Below are 24,161 nucleotides of genomic sequence, written 5' to 3' on the forward strand. Positions count from 1 at the left end.
TTGCACGTCAGTCACTTGGGTGATAAGAAGACATTCAAGTTCAAATTCTAATGGGAGGATTAATTGTGAGCAACTTCTCATATTAAAGTTTTTGAATATTCATCAGGTCGAACATACTTTTGTGTGTGTTTTTATTAATTAAATTGTATTCAGAGGGGAAATGATAAAACATTACCGTCTTTATCTCACTTACCTGCTGCATTTTTTTCCGTCATCCAACACTACAAAGCAGACAGGGCTTCTTATTAAACCTCATTACAAAAACATACTTGTGTTGCAAATATGTTGTTATTCACCTCAGAATGTTTGCAAACATAAAGATTTAAGCTTCTCTGCTTGAGCAACAAGGTAATGACAGTATTGCGTCTAATTTTAGCTCTGCTGCTGAGCAATGTTTGCTGCATTACAGCACTGCCTTTCAGTCTTGTGCCTCCCGATGAAGTGAAAATGGTTAACAATCAGCGAAAGCGGTAAACAATTTGTTATTTGACTCAGCTTTTGTTACATAATGGAAAAAAACACTTTCACCTTTTCAAATGCAGTCAGTGAAATAATTATTTATGGCAATTTTTTTATTTACCGTATTTTCCGGACTATAAGGCGCACCTAAAAACCTAACATTTTCTCAAAAGCCGACAATGCGCCTTATAGTCCGGTGCGCCTTATATATGGACCAAATTCCTAAATTTAAACTGGCCCGAAGCATTGTGTCATGAAATCAATCATAAGTGGCCCGCTGAAGACTATGAATCATGAATCAAAAAGACTATGGATCATTATTTTGTGATTATAAAGTAATTTGTTGCGTCTGAAGTTGAAATAAAAAAGATAAAATGGAGAATGATTTGATTTGGATTAAAAGTCTGACATGATGCATTAATGGTGCGCCTTATAGTCCGGTGCGCCTTATATAAGGACAAAGTTTTAAAATGGGCCATTCATTGAAGGTGCGCCTTATAGTCCAGTGCGCCTTATAGTCCGGAAAATACGGTACTTTAATTCAACCGGGTCCCTGATGGTCTAGTGGTTAGGATTCGGCGCTCTCACCGCCGCGGCATGGGTTCGATTCCCGGTCAGAGAGCCAGATGCAGCAGTACGAGGGCACAAGCCAGTGTCTTCCCTGTGCCGGTCTCAAGCCCGGGAAAATACAAAATGAGCTTAGCACGTCCACCTCACAGTTCAGAGGGTGCGGGTTCGATTCCACCTCCGGCCCTCCCTGTGTGGAGTTTGCATGCGTTCCCCATGCCTGCATGGCTTTTCTCCGGTTTCCTCCCACTTTGCAAAAACACTGACAGGAGGCCCTAAGAACGACCCAAGACACACTAGAGCAGGGGTCACCAACTCCGGTCCTCAAGGGCGCCAATCCAGCCTGTTTTAGATGTATCCCCCCTGCAACACACCTGATTCAAATAATCAGGATCGCTATCAGCCTTAATAGAGCTTGCTGATGAGCTGATCATTTGAATCAGGTGTGTTGTTGCAGGGCTGCACCTAAAACAGGCTGGATTGGCGCCCTTGAGGACCGGAGTTGGTGACCCCTGCACTAGAGGGTATATCTCCCAGCTGGCATGGGAACGCCTTGAGGTCCTCCAGGACAAGATGGACAAAGTGGCTGGTGAGAGGGAAGTCTGGGCTTTCAACATACCTGCACCTGACCTGACTCCAGATAAGTCACAGAGAATGGATGGATGGATATTTGATGCCAGCGTGCAGCTACCAACCTCCATCATAAAAAAAAGGAAGCCATATAACTGTTATAACTCCTACAGCGTTTACCTGATTTAGGTGACCATAAATCCCAATTGTCTCTGTTCATGTCCCTTAAATGACAAGAATTTAACAAACTTCATGCATGAGCTGAACCTATTTACACATATTTACCATTAGTTGTAAAGTAATCATACACGTAATCATTACTCTATATTAGATCGGAATTATGAAATCATTGTTCTATGTCCATCATTCAAGACTTCATTAATATTTTGAGCTTTTACCATGTAGAGTAATTTTAAGCTCAACCTGTGGAGCCGAAACACGTATTTTGCATGTATTTTACATAACGAAAACCTCATGGAAATCACAGTACAAAAACAACTAAAATTATACATACTGAGCGTAAAATTTAGGCTTGTATAGTTGAACACAAAGCTAATTTGCATAAATGGCAACAGATGGATACACAGGTTGTTTTTTCCTTTAACCATCTAAATCAGGGGTCTCAAACTCCAGTCCTCAGGGGCCGCATTCCTACATGATTTCCAAGTTTCTCTCGTTAAACACACCAAATGAAGACACTTTGTTATGCCTGCACACAGAGACAAACAACCATACGCACTCATACTCACACCTATGGGCAATTTGGAGCGCTCAATTGGGCTACCAACCATGTTTTTTGGGATGTGGGAGGAAACCGGAGTTCCCGGGGAAAACCCACGCAGGCACGGGGAGCACATGCAAACTCCACACAGTGAGGGCCTGAGGTGGAATCAAACCTGTAACCTCTGAACTGTGAGGCGGACATGCTAATCAGTGCACCACCGTGCCATCACTGAATAGAAAATCACTTAATAATAATAATTTAAATCAATCAATACAATAAGTATAGAAATAAAAAATAGTGCAGTGACTATACACTTTTCGTTTAAGACATTTGATTTTTCTAAGAGTCAACGAACCAAATCAAAACCGTGAGCAAAACTGAACCGACCGTTTTTTTGTTTTTTTCTTTCCAAATCCAAAAACACTATTTGTCCTGTCGGGGCAATTTAAAATGGCATGAGCAGTAGCATCAGTAGGACTGATATTAAAAACATACAGACAATAGAACATAAAGAATATAAAATAAATCTTCAAATACACCAGTGTGGACTGATCAATAAAGTCCAAGTGCAATAAAGTCAGTTGAGGGATATGCAGTAGTGGTGGGGCAGGAAGGGGCTTAGAGTTCAGTATCTGCAGTGCTGTGGGGACAAACGTTGTCTTCTTCCTCTGAGTTCTGCAGGCAGGGCAGCGTAGCCGCCGGCAAGATAGGAGCCGCTCAAATGCTGAGTGGAGAACATGGGTGGGGCCTTTGATGATTCTACCTACTAACCTGAGTCTCCATTGGGCATGGATGTGTGCAAGAGAGCGAAGAGTCAGCCCAATGATCTTTGAGCACACTGGAACTGTGACCTGCAGTCAGTTTCCATTATGTGGAGTAATGGATCGAAACCAGCAGGTTATGGAAAATGTCATGCTGTTTTCTAAGAGTAATAAAAAGCCAAAAGAAGGTATTTTTGTGAACCTTTCCACTTCTAATTTTATTCAAATTCATGCAAAGCCTGAACAAAAACTGAGCATCTATATCATCTAATAGCCAGGTTTAAATGGAGGCTTTTTGTTATTGTGATTAAAATCATTCCCCATTTTATACTCTGCCTCTCCTTTAAGGACAAAGGCGCATAAAATTATTATATATTAATTAGTAGGCATTTGTGATTAACGCTACAATAGTTGGAGTGTTTTTATATGTGGTTCTATAGGGGAGTGTTCGCCTGTCAACTCTAAGGTTGTGGGATCTATCCTCAACCCAAGTGACCATGTCGAAGTGTCCTTGAGCAAGACACTGAACCCCAATTTGCTCCCAGTGTGGACCTGGCAGCGGCTTGCATGGCTGCAGCCACTGTGAATGGGTGAAGGTGAGTTCATTGTAAAGCGCTTTGGGCACCATGTGGTGTTGATAAAAGTGCGATAAGTGCATTCCATTTACCATTTATACCCAAGCCAGGCTTGCTGCAGCTCTAATCTCCAGTGACCAGCGAACAAAGGCGAGAGTAACAGAGTTAAATTGTGTGGAACAAGATGATTGTCAAGTCAGGCTATGAGCAATAAATGAAACATTTTACTGACAGTAAGCAGACAAGTGCAAATATTTTATGTAATACACCGATGGTACGAATTAAACTTTACCTCAGGTTGCCATGGAAACATTTTCCTGCAAAATTCCCATGAGGTGTAGTCGTCACAGGTTTATTTTTGAACATTAAAATTATATCAGTTGGTTCCTGAAGCAACAATAAATTCTAATTTTACCTGAATGTCAATCAAGCCAATTTCCCCTACAGACATGTCTCTGTGTTGAAGATGTACACCTAATATATAACAAAAAACTGACGCACACACACGAACACACACACAAACACACGCACGCGCGCACGCACGCACGCACGCACGCACGCACGCACTTCCAGCATCAAATTATTTCACATGGCAATGCGCTATCATACCAGAAAACTACCGGTTGGTATGCCCTCGTGAGTTCCCACTGCCTTACTCACTGTCTTACACATGTATGATGCATATATATACAGGGCTGTGGACTCGGTCGGATTTTTGCACCGAGTCCGAGTCCGGCCTCTTGACCACGAGTCCGAGTCCGAGTCCGGCTGTCCATTTTTTCTGTTAATTCATGTGACTGCTTAGTCTTTATTCAAGGCTAATTTAGATCAAAAGTTTTGTGATGGCTTTGTCTTTATTAAACATATAAACGAATACAATAAACAGATACTTTCAAGTTTTAATCATTAATTACACCATTATAGCTCAGACATTTATCTAAACACAAATAATTAGTGACGACCCCACAACTATCGAAACACATCAATGATATAAGCTGGGTGACATAATCGTCCTTGACATTGGTACATAATGTAAACATTAGCCTAAGTGCAACTCAACGTGGCCGCATTGATCGTAACTTACGCTCCGTTTCCCCCCCAAATCTAGAGGCAAAACATTGTTCTCTCGCTACTCCCGGGTTCTTCCATCTTGGCTGCGCGCGGGGCATTGTGGGTCTTGTACGTGCACGCACGCAGGCAGGCAGGCGCGGGCGCGGGCGCGCACGCAACAACTAAATTTGTCTTCATAACAAGCAAGCAGGGCTGTGGACAGTATTCCTACGCGCATTCTCAGCAGCATGATGAAAATAAAATTCAATAACGTCACTGAGGCATATTTTAACGAACTCCACTTCATTGTATGGCTTTTTAGCCCGTGCAATGTTCCAAGCCAGTTGAAACAATGCAAGTGTGACAGTCTCTGAGTGCTTCGTAATTTTTTTGAAAAACTGTACCTATTTTTCTGCCTGACTTTTCAAAGTCTCCAAACTTGTGCTTGCGAAATTCAGTCCCTTTTGCAAAGTCCTTATCGATATTGGCATGAAGTGAGCTGAAGTGGCGCTGACCATTTGAAGCTTTTAAATGCGCCAATGACGTCCGACATATCAGGCAGAGTGGCTTGCCATAGCGTTCAACAAAAAACAACTTTAACTCTGTTAAAAACATCATGTGTTCGTCGTCATATATTCGTTTAGCTGTGCATTTTTTCCTTGCCATTTTGGCAAGCGTCTTGTCAGCTTTTCTGGACCTAATGGGCCCCCGTAGTCACAGTCGCCATTCATTAAAAAGCCAGCAAAACCAATCGCTCTGTTTGTCCCTCCTCCTTTGCGGGATTTCCCCTCACGCGCATGCGCGTTTGACCGGTTGGCGAGGTGGCGGCCGACAAACGCCGGCGGCGCTCAATGCTGTCAAGTTCTTTTTCAAACTTGATTGTAAGCAGGGCTGTGGACAGTATTACTACGCGCATTCTCAGCAGCATGATGAAAATAAAATTGAACGTATTTTTTTTATTGTCGGACTCGGTGGACTCGGTCAAAATCAGCACCGAGTCCGAGTCCGGCAAAAATGATCGGGTCCGACCGAGTCCGAGTCCCCGAGTCCGAGTCCACAGTATATAGTATATACCGTATTGGCCCGAATATAAGACGAGGTTTTTTGCATTGAAATAAGGCTGAAAAAGTGGGGGTCGTCTTACATTCGGGTCTAGACCAGTGCCGTGAGAGATGCTCAGCTGTGCCATGGGAAATTGTCCAACATTAATTACGGAGCGCATTGTAAACAGTATCGCCAAACCACTGGTCAGTTAGCACAAGGCCTGGTCAGCCACTTGCTAATTGTGCATGCGGGGCAAATCGGAGAATCTTGAGATTTCATGTTGTGGCATCGGCACATACTCAGTTTATGTGTGTGTTGCTGTGTGCTTTTACTAACAGTGACACTATGACGGCTGTGGTGCGTTTTCGGTCCGATGGAAATCAGAGCAGGTAGTTCAATGGGAGAACCTGGATTGTTCATTTTTCACCAACATAAAATACACAGTCAAGTCGAGACACCTCGACTGTGATAGCCACTCAGCCGCTGTCAGAACAGCAGAGCGTCTTTAAAAGTGACTTTGTTCTTAATGTCGCAATATTTATAGAGCTAGTCAAAAACAGTAAACAAAGTCATATTGATTCTTTTGGATTTTGATCACAATCACTTTCAATAGTTTATTCCTTATGCTGTCTAAAACCTTTTTTCAAAAACTGTCACTTTTATTTACAAAAGAAATACAATTTAAAGAATATTTAGTATTTATTTTTATTCAATTAGTCGACTCTCCATACATACATAGGAATAGAACTTTACGTCTTTTGTTGTAATATAACTGATTTTAATATAGAAGCTGGTGTAACACTTAACAGATTTGTGTTGGTGGTGTGCCTCGAGATTTTTTCCAATGAAAAGGTGTGCCGTGAATGAAAAAAGGTTGGGAAACACTGGTCTAGACATTCAGGTCTAGACATTCATTCACAACGCTAGATGGCGCCAGATTAAAGCGAATGCTGAATTTAACTCCCGAGGCGAACCCCTGTCACGAAGAAGAAAAAAAAAAATAGCGGTAGCACTAAGAAGAAAAATAAAAAAATAGCGGTAAGAAAGAAAAGAGAAGAAAATAAGAGAAGAGATAACAGTGAAAATCTGGAGATAAGTGGGTCGAAGATTGGCCAGGTTAACCGGCGTCTGAGGAGAAGTTATGATGCAAAGTTCAAGATGATGGTGACAAATGAGGCAGAGTCTTCAAACAATTGCAAAGCGGCTGTGAAATATGGTGTCACAGAGTGTAATGTACGGAGATGGATAGCTCAAAAAGATCGCCTAAAAAATGCTCACAATCAGAGAAAAGCTTTCCGTGGTCCTCAGAGCGGCCGCTTTCAAGAGCTCGACAGGTGGGTGTGCGCATACGTGGACGAGAAACGAAAGGACGGGATGCCTATCAGCAGAGCTGTCATTCAGCTCAAGGCTGTGGAAATATCCAAAGAGCTAAACATACCCACCGCTGACTTCAAAGCATGCCTTGGTTGGTGTAAAAGAATGATGCGGCGTAACGGACTAACGCTGCGACGCAGAACAAGTCTAGCCCAGCGCCTGCCCTCTGACTTTGCAGAGAGTCTGTTGTCTTTTCAGCGCTATGTGATCAACTTAAGGAAAAAGCACTTTTACCCACTGGATCAGATTGGCAATGCTGAAGTGTACTCAGCCTGTGTCAGAAGTAGTATGACGTACGGAAGTGAGGCATGGGCCCTGAAAACAGAACACGAAGACAAACTAAACAGAGCAGAAATGAGGATGATCAGATGGATGTCTGGTGTGTCAATGAGGGAGGAAAAGACCAGTGCAGAGCTGAGACAGAAGATGGGAGTGGAGGCCATAGTGGATGTGGTGAGGAGAGGCAGACTGCGATGGTACGGACATGTAGTGAGGAAGGACGAGAACGACTGGGTGAAGAAAGTTATGTCGTATAACGTAGAGGGAACAAGACCCAGTGGCCGACCTAAAAAGACCTGGCAGATGACCGTGGCAGCCGACATGAAGGCACTCGGCATCGACCACGAGATGGCCATGGACCGTTCCCGGTGGAAGAAGGCCATATCGAGAACCCAGTCCAACCCAGCGGCGCCTGGAAAGCGGACTTTAAACCGATGATGATGATAATGATGATGATCACACACCTGTGTTTTTTGATATCACAAAACACATCACTGTACACAAGAAAGGTGAGAAACCTGTTATTATAAAATCCACTGGAAATGAGAAGAGCCGCATTACCGTCATATTAGCCTGCCTCGCAGACGGAACCAAACAACCTCCGTATGTGGTTTTAAAACGTAAGACAGTACCTAAGGAGGCGATGCCAGATGGCATTATTGTACGTGCCCAGGAAAAGGGCTGGAATGAGACCGAGCTTGTAGTGGACTGGCTCAAGGTTGTGTGGGGCAGACGGCGTGGGGGACTCAGAAAAAAGAGGAACATGCTGATTTTGGATGCATTTCACGGACACTTGTCTGATCCAGTCAAAAAACAAGTGAAGCATGAAGCATCCCGGGATTAAATTTCGTTGGCACTTTTTAAATTTTGTTGTACATGTGACAATGACAAATAAAGATCTATCTATCTATAAAAAAAAACAAGTGAAGCATGAAGCATCCCGGGATTAAATTTCGTTGGCACTTTTTAAATTTCGTTGTACATGTGACAATGACAAATAAAGATCTATCTATCTATAAAAAAAAATAAAAAAAATAAAAAATCTAGCACCCCCTGCCATAAAGCTGGAGAACCTTTTTTTTGTTGCCTCCGTTGGGTTTCTTTTCAAAGCCGTTTTGTTCATCTAAAGAAACGCGACGTTACAGACAGATGACAAAAAACACTAAATATTATATATACGTATCAGCTTAACTACGGAAACTAGTTAATATTGCCACAGTGTTTGAACACTTAAACAGCGACATAGAGACAGACAGCAGTTCAGGCTAACTGCATTGCCTGTCAGCATAGGCAGCCGTGTGATTACGCAATCCTCAGAGGAGGCAAGGCAGGAAGTTGGCTCCTCCGAGCGAATCGTCTTCGGTTTTAAAATAACTATAACAATTCAGGGATTTTGGTTCAAAATGATACAAAACTACTGAAATTAAAAGGAAAATGACTTTAAAATAAAAACAATTGAATTTGTTTTTTCCCCCTTTCTTGATGTAGGGGAGGAGTGGCCTCCCTTGCCTCCCTTACCTCCTCCGACTGCACGTCCCTGATATATACATAGGGGGCCCAAATCGGGGATAGAGGGTGGAACTGCAAAGTAGGGTAAAACGCCAATCTCTGCCAATTTCCTCCCACATTCCAAAAACATGCATGGTAGGCTGATTGACCACTCCGAGTTGTCCTTTAGTGCGAGTGTGAATGATCATTTGTCTCGGTACCCTGCCACCGAAAGACTGGCTGCAGTGGGCCTGCGACTGTCGGGAGGATAAGCTGTTCAGAAAATGGATGGATGGATGGATGGATGGATGGATGGATGGATGGATGGATGGATGGATGGATGGATGGATGGATGGATGGATGGAAGGTTGGAAGGTTGTATGGATGGATGGATCGTAGGGTGGGTGGATGGGGTATGGATGGGTGAATGGATGGATGGGGTATGGATGGACGAATGGATGGGTGGGGGGATGGGGTATGGATGGATGGATTGATTGATGGTTAACAGCCTAGAGGTGTCAAGTGAGTTTGCAAAATATTTGGGTTGGGCGGCAGCTGCCACCCCGTAAAACCACCTTTGATGACACCGTCAAACAACACATCCTAACAGGACTTTGTCAAATGTCACATCAAGATGACACATTCAATGTTCAGTAAACAAAGCCAAATGTCATGTCACATGTGCAGTAGACATAAGCAGTGCCCACGATGACATATTTCTGGCACAAATGGAACCCCGCAAGATTGCGCAACCAGTCCCGCATGTTGAAGTTGTTATGCCAATAAGACAAATAAATCAACATGTTCAAAAAAGGAGAAGGAAGAAGCTATTGCTTGTTTTTTCCTACCCCTTTTATACATCATAATTCTTAACATGTTTGCTGATTAGTTTTTTCAAGGTACAGAAACTTGATTTATCGGAGGAAGATAATTTTGGAAATGAAAAACAGTTTATACAACAACATGTTGGGAGCTTAAGATCAGGGGATGCTTTGAGAATAATTGTCAATTTTTGTCTATGTGAAGCCCTTTGAGACTGCTTGTGATTTAGGGCTATACAAATAAACTTGACTTGACTTGACTTGAAGTTGAAGTTTATTTTTGAACATGAGATCGACCAAACACAAAATCATTTTTTCACATTTTCACATAATTTCATGTTATGCCAATAAGACAAATAAATCAACATGTTCAAAAAAGGAGAAGGAAGAAGCTATTGCTTGTTTTTTCCTACCCCTTTTATACATCATAATTCTTAACATGTTTGCTGATTAGTTTTTTCAAGGTACAGAAACTTGATTTATCGGAGGAAGATAATTTTGGAAATGAAAAACAGTTTATACAACAATATTCTGGAAAGAAAAATAAATAAATAAGCTATGGACTATATAGCTGAAAACAGACAAGCAAAAGATGTCATCATCATCATCGGTTTAAAGTCCGCTTTCCAGGCATCGCTAGGTTGGACTGGATTCTCGATATGGCTTTCTTCCACCGGGAACGGTCCATGGCCATCTCGTGGTTGATGCCGAGTGCCTTCATGCCACGGTCGTCTGCCAGGTCTTTTTAGGCTGGCCACTGGGTCTTGTTCCCTCTACGTCAGTGGTTCTTAACCTTTTTCCTTGTTCCCACCCCATTCAATTCACCAACCAGTTCTCGCACCCCCTTCCAGAATTGATGAAAAGCAATCATCATCATCATCATCATCGGTTTAAAGTCCGCTTTCCAGGCGCCGCTGGGTTGGACTGGATTCTCAATATGGCTTTCTTCCACCGAGGACGGTCCATGGCCATCTCGTGGTTGAGAGTCCTATACTGAGAACATTTTTGGAGCAAAACTTTTTACAGCCGGATGCCCTTCCTGACACCAACCCAAGGGGAAATTGATTTTCTGTAGGGGTTGACTCCCTTAGCCCATTCCTCTCCCGAGGAGCCCACTGGGCAGTGGTACTATTTAACCCATAGTTGGGGGTGGTTCGTGGGCACCAGGGCGTGTCCACACACCGGTGGGCCTGCGAGCCGCACGTCTAGGGGCCAAACCTCCTCCGAGTCCCTTGTAGTTTAGCCTGGGTCCGTGTTGTACCCAGTTACCATGTGTCGCCGCGTGGAGGCACTACATAGGGCTTGCTGTTAGAGAGGCTATGTACTGGCAGGGAGAGACTTACGCACTCGGCTCTCCCGTTCGCATACTGCTAGCCAGCGGTGAGGGTTAACAGTGAGAAGTGACATGCACTGGGCACTCCACCAACACACTAGACGCATCATAACAACCCGACTTGGTCTTATGAAGTCAGACACAATATTGATATCATAATCATAATGTGTAAGTAACAAAACCATCATGTATTTAATTCTTTATTTACATAACTGTCAACAAAATAATGCATTGCAGGATTACAAAAATCAAGATTACTTTCATACTAGGAAAAAAAACAACAACATTGTGCTTGTACTATGCATAGTGTGTTGTGAATTATTATGGCTGAGCGCCAAACTCAGTGACTTTGTTGCTGTTGCTTTCCATTTATGATGGCATCAAATCTTGGTGTCTTGGTGCTGAGTGCCACTCGCATGTCGTGTTGAGGATCCAGCCGATTTCTGCTCTTGGTTTTGATGTGAAGCAGACAAGAAAATCCAGTCTCGCAGAGGTACTAGTCGCGAAAGGCACGAGCACAGTGAGAGCCTTCTTTGCCAGTGCAGGATACGTTTCCAACTGAGAAGCCCAGAAGTGCTCCAGGTGACCATCGGCAAACTCCATTTGGATTCCACGATTGTTTCTCAGTTGGATGAGATCTTCCTTGATGTTGCTATCATCATCAACATCTTCCATATTCTGCTTAAAAGGGTGCTGGATCCAGTCGCCACAGGGTTGTAGCTCTCCACACGAGAAGTTGTCATCAAATGAGGTGCACAGTATCTGCAGATGTTTTTGAAACGAAATCTGGATGTAGGGAAGCATCCTCTGTGACTGTTTCTTCAAGGGAAGGAAAATTTGCCAAGTTCTCTTTCTTTACACGCCTAATCCACAAAACAAATTTGTCTTTGAATGTAGCCAACTTCTCACTTGCAATCAAAATGCTCATCCCTCTTCCTTGTAGTGAGCGATTGAGCTCATTGAGTGCTGTGAACACATAAGCCAAATAGGCAAGCATTTGAACAAATTCAGGATCGTCAAAATATCCAGCCAGTTCTTGTCCCAGTCCGTGGAGAAACTGCTGAAGTTCTTCTCGCAATTCAAACATACAAGATAGCACACGCCTACGTGATAGCCACCTCACTTCGGTATAGTACAACAGCTCAGTGTGTTTCTGACCCACTTCCTAACAAAATGACTGAAACAGTCGATGATTCCGAGCACGACCACAAATCATATTCACAATCTTCACACAAATCTCCAAAGTCTTTTTCAGGGGGGGCAATGTTTTTGCTGCAAGAGCCTGCCGATGAAGAAAGCAGTGGGTAATCTTCAGGTCAGGAATTTCTTTTCTCATCAATGCAGCAAACCCTGAACGATTGCCCAGCATGGCTGGTGCACCATCAGTACATATCAAACCAATCCTCTCAAGATGAAGTTGGTATCTTGTGAAGAATTCTTTTATCATACTGAACACATCTATGGCTTTCGATGTTGTCTTCAGTGAGTGACAGAAGAGAAAGCTTTCTTCCACTTTATTGTTCTTCACGTACCGGACTAATACCAATAGCTGACAACAATTTGACACATCTGTTGACTCATCCACTTGTAGGCTAATCTTTACTGGACTGGCCTTGATGTCAACAACAACTTGCTCCAGGATATCATCACTCATGTCGACGATTCGGTTACGGATTACATCATTTGATAAAGACACTTGTTGCAGTTTTGTCGCAGCTTCCTGACCGAGAACAGTCTTTGCTATTTCAAGGGCACATGGCTTGATCAACTCCTCGGCAATTGTATGGGGCTTCTTTGACTTAGCAACCAGGTATGCAACTTGATAAGAAGCATGCAGTAAAGGTTTCGCTGTTGGTGAAAATCCGTGGTTCAGCAAAGTGCCGGCACGATCAAACCTAGCTCTTTTGACTCGTAATGTTGCAATATCATTCCCTGCATCCTTGCCACCATGTCTGTTCTTAAAATGTTCATCGAGCTTTGATGGCTTCAAATTTGCGTTGGAGAACATGGTGCTGCATAGGATACACTGTGGCCGTTGTGTACCATCCTTCTCAGTAACACACGTGAAGCCATACTGAACTTAGTCATCATTCCACTTTAGTTTTTTCGACATACTGAAGATAAACCTGGAAAACAAGAATTTTGTTGTTATTTTTTGTTTTTTATGTGCAAGAGGGAGACAAAAGGCAAAGCTTATTAATTATTATAGCATGGCATTCTAATTTTGAGAAAAGCGTATTAGTACTAAATATACAGCACGAGGCAGTACACATACATACCTTCTTAGGTCTACCTCGGCTGATGACTGAAGAGAAACTAACAGTGTGAAGCCGAAGCAGGCTTATGCAGTGAGGGACACGTACTAGACACGTTTTGATCAATGTTTTCTGAGTAACTGTGTTCTGAAGCATACCTATGAAAATCATGTTAGCTTCCCAAGTTTTTATTGTGTATTGTTATTCATTTAACAGTACTTAACTTTATTACTTACAAAAATAAATTAGAACTACATAAAATACAAATATCAAATAAATAAAAATTATTATATATTATATATATTAAATAATTATTATCATAATAATTATTTTACTTTACAGCTATAAGGCTTAATTATCATTATCCCTAATGCCAATTAACACAATGACTTCTTGATTTCCAGAATTTTTCACTTTTTTCGGTTACCATTATCCCCGAAAAATTTTAAATTTCCCCCAGGGTATCCTCGCACCCCCTAGGAAGCATTCTCGCACCCCTACTCTACGTTATACGACATGACTTTCTTCACCCAGTCGTTCTCGTCCTTCCTCACTACATGTCCGTACCATCGCAGTCTGCCTCTCCTCACCACATCCACTATGGCCTCCACTCCCATCTTCTTTCTCAGCTCTGTCTTTTCCTCCCTCATTGACACCCCACACATCCATCTGATCATCCTCATTTCTGCTCTGTTTAGTTTGTCTTCATGTTCTGTTTTCAGGGCCCATGCCTCACTTCCGTACGTCATAGCACTTCTGACGCAGGCTGAGTACATTTGGACTCTCATCTTCAGGGATGGAGCCTTAGATGTTAAGAAGGGCATGAGTTCCCTGAATTTCTTCCACCCGCTTCTCACCCTTGTGGTCACTGCTAGGTCCACCACCCCATCAGCGTTAAGCATGTCTCCAAGGTAGCAGAAGCTGTCCACCACCTCGTACATCTCCCCATCTACTACGAGCCCCTCTTGCTCAGCTGGGTCTGCTTGGGCGACTTCTCCCCTGCACCGCTTGCATTGGAAGGTCTCACTTGCAGCTAGTAGGCTGCCTTTTACTCCGCTGCATCTCCGGTGTACCCATCTCTGACAACCATTGTACCGGATAGCGTTAGCTTGCACTCCCTTCCCGCAAACTCCACATGGCCATGCTCCTGACTGCGGTATCACTCCCAGGCCAGCACCACCGACCATGACCTTTGATTTTGACGCATTCACCTTCATTCCTTTCACTTCCAGGCATTTCTTCCAGGCCGCTAGCTTCCTAGCTAGGTCTTCTCGACTGTGAGTCATCAATACCAGGTCATCCGCATAGAGTAGCTCCCATAGTAGTCCACCCCTCACTTCCCTCGATACCACATCCATCACGCTAGCAAACAGTAATGGGCTGAGCACTGATCCCTGGTGCACCCCTACCCTTACTTCAAACCCATTACTGTCGCCAACTCCTGTTCTAACAGCTGTGCATGCTCTGCAGTAGAGAGCCATCACAGCCTTAACCAGTCCATCTTCCACGCCCAACTTCCTTAGGGCCCACCTCACCACCTCCCTTGGCACCCAGTCGAACGCTTTTTCCGGGTCAACAAAAGCGAAGTACAACCTTTTCCTCTTCTCCTGGTGTTTCTCTTACATCTGTCGGGTGACAAAAATTGCGTCTGTTGTACCTTTACCAGGCATGAAGCCATACTGCATCTCGTCCACCTCTACCCGTGACCTCACCCTCCTTTCCAACACCCTCTCTAACAGCTTAATTCCATGCTCCAGCAACTTTATTGCCCTGAATGACCCGCATGTGAGTGGGTCTCCCTTCCTGTTGAATAGAGGCACCAGGACACTTTTTGTCCAGTCCTCCGGAATGTGCCCCTCAGCGATGACACTGTTACACAGGTCAGTCATCCACTGCACACCGACGTCTCCCGCTGCCTTTAGCATCTCTGCCACCACTCCAGATAGTCCAGCTGCCTTTCCATCCCTCATGGCCTTCATGGCTTTCCCCACTTCTGTTCGCGTGATCGGGCAACATTCACCCTCCACTTCGTCGCATCCCACCTCTCCATCCCAGTCATTCTCCACATTCAGCAGCTTCTCCATGTACCTTCGCCATATTTCCTTCACTCCTCTGTTGTCTGTCACGATGTTGCCATCCTCATCCTTCACGCAGTTTGCACCGGTCACATCACGCCTCTCCTTAACCATTTGCTTCGCTATCTTGAAGAAGCTCTTTTGTCCTCTCTCACTCTCCAATTCACTTGCAAATTCTTTCCTCTTGGTCTCTTGGGCCTCCCACACTGCTGTCCGTGACGCCCTCTTTGCCTCTACATACCGCGCTCCGTCTGCCTCCCTTTAAGATTTCTTCCATACTTTATAGCACCTCCTCTTCTCATTCACCGCTCTTTCAACGCCGTCATTCCACCACCATGTCTCTCTTTGTCTTGCTTTACCCTTTGACCATCCGCACACCTCCTCTGTAGCTTCAAGCAGAGCCTTCTTCATTGCCTGCCCCATGCCATCCACACCACCAGACTCCATCATCTCCTCCACTTCTTCTGCTATTTGCTCAATCTTCTCCCTAAACTCATTTTTATTCCCTGCGCTATGTAGCTTCCACACCTTCAACTTGGGAGTATGCTTCTTAGCCCCCACCTTCTTGATTCGCAGAGTTAGGTCTCCGATGACTAGGCGATGCTGAGACACACACTCTTCTCCGGGGATTGCCTTGGCATCCCTGACCAGGACGCGGTCCTCCTTTCTGACCATGATGTAATCTATTGTGCAGCCACCCGAACTGTATGTTACTAATTTGGCTTCGTCCTTCTTGAAAAGCGTGTTGCAGAGCACCAGCTCCAGTGCGTTGCCGAACTCCAGGATCCTCTCTCCCTCTGCGTTCCGCATGCCGTACCCCTGTCCCCCATGTACCCCCTCAAAGCCATCTGACTCCCTCCCCACGTGTCCATTCAGATCACCTCCCAGAATTATAACCTCATTCTGGGGGATCACTGACAGCACCATGATGGCCTTGTCCCAGAACGCATCCTTCTCGTCCTGACTTCTGCCAACTTGAGGGGCATAGATTGAAATTAAGTTTGTCAGGCGCTTCCCAACGATCAACTTCACAAAGATGATCCGCTCATTTACCCTGCTAATGCTTAGCACTTGATGTATTCACTTTTTGGCGATAAGTACTCCGACACCACCAGTCCCTTCATTGCAGCCTTGCCAGAAGAACTTGTACCTTCTGCCGATTGCACCCAGCATCCTTGCACTTCCACCCTTCCATCTCGACTCCTGGACACAGCAGACATCCATCCTTCTCCTGTGTAGAGCCTCAACCACCTCCCCCGATCGGCGCGACATGCTACCGATGTTCCATGTAGCCACCCTAACACGTGCCTCCTGCCCCTCTCTATTCCGGTTCAGGCCTCCCCGCAGTCCATCAGTCTGAGGGCCGTCATATAATTTACCTGCGGTTTGGCCTCCTTCTCCATCATTCTTTTTGTCGTAGGCTGATGAAAATGCCCACGGAGTACTTAAGGCTGTACCCCCGCCTCTCCTGTGTTTGTCTAGCCATACTGAGAATATTTTGGAGCAAAAACGTTTTACAGTCGGATGCCCTTCCTGACACCAACCCAGGTGGAAATTGATTTTCTGTAGGGGTTGACTCCCTTAGCCCATTCCTCTCCAGAGGAGCCCACTAGGCAGTGGTACTATTTAACCCATAGTTGGGGGCTGGTTCGTGGGCACCAGGGCGTGTCCACACACTGGTGGGCCTGCGTGCCGCACGTCTAGGGGCCAAACCTCCTCCGAGTCCCTTGTAGTTTAGCCTGGGTCCGCGTTGTACCCAGTTACCATGTGTCGCCGCGTGGAGGCACTACATAGGGCTTGCTGTTAGAGAGGCTATGTACTGGCAGGGAGAGACTTACGCACTCGGCTCTCCCGTTCGCATACTGCTAGCCAGCGGTGAGGGCTGACAGTGAGAAGTGACATGTACTGGGCACTCCACCAACACAGTAGACCAGGGGTCTCAAACTCCAGTCCTCGGGGGCCGCATTCCTACATGTTTCCCAAGTTTCCCTCGTTAAACACACCTGATTCAAATGATCAGTTCATCCTCACGTTCTGCAGGAGCCTGATAATTGAATCAGGTGTGTTTAACGAGGGAAACTTGGAAAACATGTAGGAATGCGACCCCCGAGGACTGGAGTTTGAGACCCCTGCACTAGACGCATCACAACAACCCGACTCGGTCTTATGAAGTCAGACACACAAGAAGATTTCAATTACTATAATTTACTAGTGTAAAATTTTTAAAGTGTTCTTTGAATTGGGCAATGTGTTTACTTTCTTTGATCGTTACAGGTAAATTATTCCATAGCTTTACCCCATTGACAGATATGCACATGCTTTTGAGGGTGGTGCGCACCTTAGGTTGTAAAAGATTCCCTCTCCTTCTTCGATTGTAACCACTTTATCTTTCTATGAACCATTTTTATATATTATTAGGGAGTAATTTTTTTTTAGCTTTATAAATAATTTGTGCGGTCTTGAAATCTACCAAATCCATACATTTTAATATTTTTAATTTAATAAATAAATTATTTGTGTGTTCACAATAGCCAACATTGTTGATAATTCTAATTGCCTTTTTCTGCATTGTGCATACCGTCATTAGGGTGGTTTTGTAAGTATTACCCCATACCTCAACACCGTAGGACATGTAAGGAAGAAACAGCGAGCAGTATAAATTGTATATAGTTTTCTGGTTCAGTAAGCGTCTGACTTTACAAAGTATACCCACGGTCTTTGCCAATTTTGAACAGATGCGTTTGACTTGCGGTTTCCAGCTGAGACTGTGGTCAATTATTACTCCCAGAAAGGAGTTTTCATAAACTCTATCTAATCTGGTGTTATCACACAATACTTCAATAGTTATGTCTTCTGGGATTTTTCATTTCCCAAAAATCATAAAATTGGTTTCTTTATGTTAAGAGATAATTTATTTGAGTCAAACCACAGTTTTAGCTTGGCAAGCTCATCAGAGACAGTCTTCATTAGTTGTTGTAGGTTCTCTCCTTCACAAAAGATATTTGTGTCATCACCAAAAATGGCAAATTTCAAAATATTAGAGGTGTTAATTATATCATTAATATATAATATGAATACCGTAGTTTTCGGACTATAAGTCGCGTTTTTTTTTCATAGTTTGGGTGGGGGGGGCGACTTATACTCAGGAGCGACTTATATGTGAATTTTTTCACAAATTTTCAAAATTCAAAAATCCACAATGTAGTGAACCCGCTATAAACGAACCGCAATGTACCAAGGGATTACTGTCATTTGAACTGAAAGTGACGTCAGCAGCGCGGAGGTTGTTTACATAAAGGACAAAGGATTCAATCACGGGATGACGAAGATGACGAAGGGCCCCACGTTTGAAGGATTTAATGATTTGGAGTGACACAAGGTTTGAAAAACGTATTTACCGTCTTTTTCCATGTATAATGCGCAAAATTTAACTAATTTATTGTCCTAAAATCTGGGGTGCGCATTATACATGGGTACAACCATTTTTGAAGAAAATCTCCCTCGAAATAAAACTTGAAATCACCTTTCTTCTTGTTTGTTGTCAATCGCGCATCGCATTCAGCCATCCTGCCCAACACACTTAGTCAGTAAAATTCATAATTGACGACACATCGTTTGATGCGATGGTGCAATCCTTGATGGTGTTTTTGTCAAATATTGTTTGTTTTTTAATCTCCATCGCAGACCGGATATCATACGGAGGCCGCCATGACAGTATGCGCAGAACGGATGCGCAAGACACGTCAATCGCGCATCGCATTCAGCCATCCTGCCCAACACACTTAGTCAGTAAAATTCATAATTGACGACACATCGTTTGATGCGATGGTGCAATCCTGATGGTGTGTTATTGTCAAATATTGTTTGTTTTTTAATCTCCATCGCAAACCGGATATCATACGGAGGCCGCCATTACAGATGCGCAGAACGGATGCGCAAGACACGTCAGCTATATAAAGAGCGAGAGTTCAGTTCTCTACCTAAATGCGTATTACAGGTAATATTTTATTTCACAACACTTTGCCTTGTTCCTTTCTTCTCTGCTGTTCACTTCAAACACGCTCCATACGAACACAATGCTCTCGTATCAGACGCTTGCTCGATCACCTGCTCGTTTGCTGTCACAATGTACCCTACACAAATCCGAAACATTTCTTCGCTATCGAGTTTGTTAGCGCATGCGCAGTGATACTGACCGGCAGAATAACATCCGGTTGTTCCCAAAGATGATCTTTTTTCTGAAATAATTTTACGTTTACGGACTTAAGTAAGAGTCAAAATTTGGGTGCGTATTATACATGGGTACAGGCTTTTTTCCAGCATCGACATGCCATTTTTAGGGTGCGTATTATACATGGGGGCGTATTATACATGGAAAATCTTGGTATGTTATAATTATTTGATATATTTTATTTCGTGTAGCAACTTGTATATGTTTTTATCATTACAGTTCAGTAGTTGTTGGCTCGATGAACTCTTGTTTTGTTAAATAAAGAGCCGTTTACCAAACTCACGTCTTTCCTGGTACTTTGTTAACGCTACAATATAGTTACGTATATACTAGATCTTTGCGGCACGCGCGCGGCGTTGTTGACGTAAAGGACGAGGAATTTGATCAATGGATTTAATGATTTGGAGTGACACAGATCGTTTGATAATATTGTTGTAATATGATAGTTATTTGAAATATACTTTATATATCGTTATATGGGTCTGTGGAATAATGGCGCATATGCGGCGCATACGCGGCATTGTTTACATAAAAGACGATCGATGGATTTAATGAATTGGAGTTCTTATCGTGGCTACAAGGCAGTTAGTTACAAGGCTTGGCTAGATGTGGTTCAGCCACAGCTGAACACATTTCTGTCCCTTCTCAATAAACTCTGCTAAGTCCGGTGCTGTGCAGGGCGGCTAAGATTGTTCGTTTTGCAGAGGAGAACCCTTCGATGTTCACAGATAGGACCGTCAATGCTGGTCGTGAGGAGGTTCCTCGTTTCCAAGATCGACTTTTGTGTCTATCTCCAGGCATGATGTTGTTTTCTGTTCTGTAGCTTTGTGGCTTGTAGCTTGCAGCTTTCGGCGTAGCTTGTAGCGTAGCTTGCAGTGTAGCTTGTAGCGTAGCTTTGTAGCTTATAGCTGTGTTGTAGCTTGTAACTTTGCGTAGCTTCATGAATTGGAGTGACACCGATGGTTTGATAAACGTGTTATTTATGTAATAGTTATTTGAATAACTCTGAATGTTGCGTCAGGCCCGTTCTCAGCTCCTCATTTGTGTATATGTCACGTTAGCATACCGTATCCTTTAGCCTGTTGTTGCTGGTTCATGTCTGTTCTTGGTGTTGGATTTTGACAAATAAATTTGCCCCAAAAGTGCGACTTATACTCCGGTGCAACTTATATATGTTTTTTTTCACTTTATTGTGCATTTTATGGCTGGTGCGACTTATACTCCGGAGCGACTTATAGTCTTAAAAATACGGTAATTTCGGTCCCAATATTGATCCTTGTGGAACACCGCAGGTTATATTTAAAAGCATTGACTTTTTCTCTCCCATCTGCACGAACTGCTGCCCATGTTCTAAGTAGCTTTATATCCAACTGAACCCTATTCCACTAATCCCATACCTTTCCAGTTTTTGAAGCAAAATGTCATGATTAATTGTATCAAAGGCCTTTTCAAGGTCAATAAAAACTCCCATGGCAAACTTCTTGTCGTCAATGCTTGTTGACAGTTCTTCCACAAGGTAAATTAAAGCTAAAGATGCAGATCGCTTTGGCCTAAAACCATATTGACTATCAGTTAATATCTCACACTTATCAATAAAACTGTCCAATCTAACAGCAAATATCTTCTCCAAGATTTTGGAAAATTGGGGAAGCAATGAGACTGGCCTGTAGTTGGTGTAAAGATTCTTCTCACCGGCCTTATCGATGGGAACGACTTTGGCTATTTTCATTTTTGTGGGAAAGGAGCCCAGTTTCAGCGAGAGGTATGTGATATGGGATCTGCTATAGCTACTATTACATATTTAATTAAGAATAGATCAATATCCTCACAGTCCCTTGATGTTTTGTTCTTAAATTGTTTAACAATATCAATTATTTCAATTTTATCTGTATCTCTCAGAAAGATGGTAGCCGGGTTTCGTTCTCCAAACAATTGTGGAGGGATTATCTCATCTCATTATCTCATGTCTTCATTCACTTTGCAGAACAATGAGCTGAAGGTCTGAATGTAATATGGCAACATCCTTATTAAGGTAGCCATTGGCCAGTGGAGAATTGAGGTAACTGGGGTCATAGTTAGATTTGATTAGGGTTTGCCTCACAAAGAAGTGGCTGGATATTTTTCTATTGGTTCCCAAGTGAGTAACAAAGCATTGCAGATTTACATATGTTACAATCATGTACCGTAATTTTCGGACTATAAGTCACGGTTTTTTTTCATAGTTTGGGTGGGGGGGTGACTTATACTCAGGAGCGATTTATATACATATATATGTTTTCTTTTCACTTTTTTGGGCATTTTATGGCTGGTGCGACTTATACTCCGGTGCGACTTATAGTCCAAAAATTACGGTAAGTGGACTCAAATGCCTATACTATATTTGTCATAATTGTTTTTTCACTCAATCATATGCAATGACAGTAATAGTATGTAATAGTTAAAACCATTTATTTGAGTCTAATTGCAAAAGTTGGTTGTATTTCATTATTAATGAGAACAATACAGAATCAAAGAACATTCGTATTTCAGCAAGGGCAAGAGCAAGTCATTGCTGTCTGAGTCTCTCACTTCAATCCCAGGCGTAAAAGGGAGCAGAATTGATGTTGTCAACCTGACCGACCCTGTCACTGCAACAATTTAAGAGTAAGCAATCAAACACAAGGGCATAACTGTTTCTAAGCAAATATCTTATCTCCTTTCACCTAGGCTTGAGTACATCTTGAAATAGATTGTATGTAGGCACTAATAAATCCTTCTCATAAGTCCTCCATCAGCTGAATTGGTTAAGTAGTGTGAATTCTTGGCAATGAAAATGCTTGTTTTGTGACCAGGGCATTGCGGGGCTGTTTTCTCCTGCCTCCTTTTGAAACCATGCATTAATGCAAACATACCATGTTATCCAAAAATTGCTCACCAAACAATGTATATGTTAAAAACAATTATAACACTGTTGAGCTCAACTTTTAACTTGTTCATCTTCTTGGTCAGGCGGAATGTTGGCTCTGTAAGGCTTTTTACGCTAGAACTGCAAGGGAGATTGATATACTCTACTATAGTTTGTGTTGTGATTGATATTTATAGGAAATGCAGTCAGATTGAACAGGGAAAAGAAACATCATGACAACATAAGCAGAATAACAGTATATGGCAGCTATAATGTTACATAGGATTCAGGTTTTGTCGACATTATGTTGAAGAAAGACCGTGCTACACCTTTTGGCAACATCTTTCTGAAACAATGTAGTACATAAATGATTATATTGTTGAGATACAAGAGATACAAGTCTCACGAACTTCAATTTTGCTTTCAGCAGTAGATTTGAAAAAACTGAACTTGGAAACAACATGGTGACTCCATCAAAAATTGCCTTTAAAACTGCACTGAATTTGCTAACGAGTCATAAAAGTACCATATTTCAAGACAAATTCCTGGTGTGTTCAAAACGAACTGTTTGAAATAAATAACTTTTCAACCAAAATATTAGGAAACCAGTCATACCATTATTTTTTGTGTCCGTGTATATAAGCCAATATCTTTGTCATTTCAGAAGTAATATCTACCTGATGAGAGAAATGGATCAGCAACCACAAATTAAGCATCTATTTGACGTGTTTTACAGACAGAAAATTTATTCTTAGAATGTTCAAGTTAATATTCAGCGGCTAACATGGCTAGCTAACATAAGATAATATTATTAAAGTGTACTTTTACAGATACGCTCCATATTCTTATGTTGAAAAATAAAAGATGGCTCCTGTTAGCATTTTCAACAGCTTCTTTATATCGACCTCATCAACATGGAGGTCCCCTTGAGCATCGATGTTGCCACACTGCACGCATACCCTTCTCAATTTGAAGCTTCATTTTCCCATCACTACTGCACGGTGAGTGTAGGTCATTCGATGCCTGAAGCGAACAGCTGTTTTTCATGCAACCAGTGCAGGACAGACCCTAGAAACAGGCCCTGGCATTTTATCCAGCTTGCAGAGTGTATCCTTGTGGTAAGTGCATGCTCCAGCGTGCACACAAGAGTACACTCATGTGATGATTTACTTCTCATGCACCTGCAGGCCTTTGATTTTTTTGCTTTCTCTCATTGTCATTGTTCGACACGCCGTTAAATAAAACATACGTATTTTACACATATCCAGAACTACACACATCCACAAGACCACACCAATTCAGACGTTGTCAAGACTAGAGAGTATCAAGACCGAGACTAGACCAAGACTGCAGAGTAAATAAATACATGAGAAAAAAACTAAACAAAATGACTAGTATAATTTTTTTCATTACATTTGCAACAAAGCCTAGTATGTGCTTACTGCAAACAAGAATCAAATTAAAGAAGACAGCGAAACATTCACCCCAAAGAAATAAAGACATGAAATAGAGAAACACATCATGCAACCCTGACATAGTCCCTATATTCAACCATTCATCCATTATCCGAACCGCTTATCCTCACGAGGGTCAAAGTGTGTCGGAGCCTATCCTACCTGACTTTGGGCAGTCAGCGAGGAATACACAAACAACCATTCACATTCACAATCA

General features: G+C 42.8%; 3 long non-coding RNA genes and 1 other non-coding gene across 4 annotated transcripts; 2 read left to right on the top strand and 2 right to left on the bottom strand.

The window, feature by feature from the left end:
• The first annotated feature begins 1,009 nt into the window (after nucleotides 1–1,009).
• trnae-cuc lies at nucleotides 1,010–1,081 on the top strand. The gene has a single exon. It is a non-coding gene; the product is annotated as a tRNA-Glu (tRNA).
• Nucleotides 1,082–5,299: 4,218 nt separating this feature from the next.
• LOC119128529 lies at nucleotides 5,300–12,843 on the top strand. Its single transcript, XR_005099040.1, has 3 exons — nucleotides 5,300–5,310; nucleotides 6,496–6,503; nucleotides 12,762–12,843. It is a non-coding gene; the product is annotated as an uncharacterized LOC119128529 (long non-coding RNA).
• LOC119128530 lies at nucleotides 11,233–13,411 on the bottom strand. Its single transcript, XR_005099041.1, has 2 exons — nucleotides 13,071–13,411; nucleotides 11,233–12,105 (listed from the first exon to the last, which is right to left on the bottom strand). It is a non-coding gene; the product is annotated as an uncharacterized LOC119128530 (long non-coding RNA).
• A 6,692-nt stretch (nucleotides 13,412–20,103) lies between these two features.
• Nucleotides 20,104–20,605, bottom strand: LOC119128520. The gene is made up of 2 exons (XR_005099032.1): nucleotides 20,562–20,605; nucleotides 20,104–20,170 (listed from the first exon to the last, which is right to left on the bottom strand). It is a non-coding gene; the product is annotated as an uncharacterized LOC119128520 (long non-coding RNA).
• Nucleotides 20,606–24,161: the final 3,556 nt, after the last annotated feature.

The sequence above is a fragment of the Syngnathus acus genome, chromosome 10 (genome assembly GCF_901709675.1).
Source record: "Syngnathus acus chromosome 10, fSynAcu1.2, whole genome shotgun sequence".
NCBI lineage: Eukaryota > Metazoa > Chordata > Actinopteri > Syngnathiformes > Syngnathidae > Syngnathus > Syngnathus acus.